The sequence below is a fragment of the Alosa sapidissima genome, chromosome 16, assembly GCF_018492685.1.
Source record: "Alosa sapidissima isolate fAloSap1 chromosome 16, fAloSap1.pri, whole genome shotgun sequence".
Lineage (NCBI taxonomy): Eukaryota > Metazoa > Chordata > Actinopteri > Clupeiformes > Clupeidae > Alosa > Alosa sapidissima.
Genome location: NC_055972.1, coordinates 21,852,078 through 21,854,577, shown reverse-complemented (window position 1 = coordinate 21,854,577; position 2,500 = coordinate 21,852,078). Strand labels below are relative to the sequence as shown.

The window sequence follows — 2,500 nt, the reverse complement described above, 5'->3', positions numbered from 1 at the left end:
GCCACGTAGAGAGGGGGTATGGGGGGGCAGCATGACTACCCCAACATGAGCCTCAGTGTGTGTGTGTGTTTGATGCTCATTTGAGTAGGCCGAAGGTAATTAGTGATGGTGATTGGCCCTGTCACACACACACACACACACACACACACACACACACACACACAGAGACACACACTCTCTGCCAGAGAGCTCAGAGCTGTGCATCCAGAGAGCCATAGCCATGCTGATTTAGACAAGACAAAATAGATGGGAAAAGAGCAGAGAGAGGATACTCGTCTCCCTCAGTCCTGATTAAAGCTGCTCGGTTCAGAGTGTGTGTGTGTGTGTGTGTGTGTGTGTGTGTGTGTGTGTGTGTGTGTGTGTGTGTGTGTGTGTGTGTGTGTGTTTATTTGTGTGGTGGCTCGCCATACCCAGAGAGCCATCCATAACACAAAATTCATTCCCACTGTGGAAGCAATCTGAGATAATGTATCCCATAAAATTCCCATTTCACCTGTGCTATATTCCCATTTCATTCCATGCCATTCCCATTTCACAATTTACCATTTACCCTTTCGTTCTGTACTGTGGGGGAGTGATTCATGGTGTGTTTGGTCTCTTTTTGTCACTCTCTCTCTCTCTCTCTCTCTCTCTCTCTCTCTCTCTCTCTCTCTCTCTCTTTCTGTTTGTGGGCTCTATCTTGCACTTTAGCGCAATTGACTTTGCGCATATCGCTTTGTGGGCGGATCTTGGGCGCTGTTTCTATTTTACCTGCGGCATAATGACTGTTGCGCCCGACGCAAATCTAAAATGGGGTGGTCTGTAGTAGCTACATTACTCATGGGTGTGGTTTGGGCGTAACATGCAATAAACCAATCAGAGCGTCATCTCACATTCCCTTTAACAACAGGCACGCTTGTTTCATAGCGGATTGCTATTATGATGGCGGATTTGCCAGACGCAGCCAGGAACGGTTCACAGCGCTATAGTCAGTTGGGAACAGTTTGCTATTGATTTTTCCTCTTGACAAAATGTAATACAGAAATGTCACTTTCCGATGTTTTGGGATTACTCTCACTGAATCACGAGGTTATGAATGCATGGTCATATTTTTGCAATATAATCTAACATTACCTCACTATATAGACAATGCAGATCTGTCAGATAAGCTCTCCTCTCCCGTGCTGCTGCTGGGGCATTTGGGTTAAATGGCATCGGCATGCAGTTCAACATCACGTCTCATTAAGTCCTCTAATATTTCCTAATTTATGTCATCAACACATCCGTGATTCGTGGAAATGTGTTCGCTAGATTTATACCTGTTTTTTCACATCGGACACCACACTGATTTCCCTCGTGTAGCAATATTTGTCCTTGTAATTATGTATGGTTTGGAGAAATGGGAACTGCGTCGTATAGATGAGAGGAGCAAAGTGCATTGCGCAACACAGGCGCCCAAGCAAGCGCTCTTGCAGGTGTAAGCTACGGCTGTACCTTACCAACAGGCAACTCAACAATGATAAACAGTTTCCAAGTTGACCTAACTTTCCAACTCTGCACAGTATCCCATTAACTGCATGACAGTAGGCTATTTACAATATTTATTTTATGTAAAGTAGAGTTTAAAGGAGTTACTTTTGTATGCACGCACAACTTTTGTTTGAGCAGGAGAGAGAATAACAATGAATGGACGCAGCAACTACAGAAATTGTAGCCAAGGCTACTTGCTGCTTTCTTTCACTATCTATGGCTGCTGGTTAACAGCACATAATAAGCTGCTTTAAGCGAATTCACAAACTCAAGACTTCAAGGCCATCATGGGTATAAAACGATTTTTGAAAACAACGAAAGGATGGAGGGAACATAGCAAAGTTTGGAGTTATTTCAGATGGGCTACAACAAGGTAGGCAAAATTGTGGCGCTTGTCAAAACCTTAGCGCAACTGGAATAATGCTTATAGGCAGATGTTAAAGCGCACACGATGTTTAAAGCCTTACACAACGGTAAATTGGAACAAAACTAAAGGTAACTTTATCCTTTATAGGGCTGTATAAAGTTGTCCAAATTAATAGGTCGTAATTAGGCGTTGTTGTTGTAAAGATATTGCATGTAGATGTACTATATAGGCTACTAAATTTTTAGTTGACCAATGCACAAACAAAACCGGGAAACGGACAAATATTATCAAGGCTTTGAATGTTTCCATCTGTGCACAGGGTGTCTGTAGATCGGTGTGCATAGCATTCATTCCTGCAGGCCTGTGGCCATGCATGCGCCCTTAAAATAGCATCTGAATTTGCACCACTGACTTTAGACCAGGAGGTTCCTGGTCTGTGGCAGAATTGTTTTTGAAACGGCAAAATATCAACAGGGACCGTTTGCGCCGGAACACGCCCCCTCTTTTCGCTGAAACGCCCCCGTGGGCGCACATGTACCTGTGGAGGGAAAAGTATACAAAGTAAATTGCGCTGGTGTGCAAGATAGAGCCCTGTGTGTGTGTGTGCGTGTGTGTGTGTGTGTG

General features: G+C 44.0%; 1 protein-coding gene across 2 annotated transcripts in view; it reads left to right on the top strand.

Moving 5' to 3' along the window:
• slc8a1b (solute carrier family 8 member 1b) overlaps positions 1-2,500 on the top strand; it is a 90,372-nt gene that overhangs the window by 77,913 nt on the left and 9,959 nt on the right. The window lies entirely within an intron of this gene.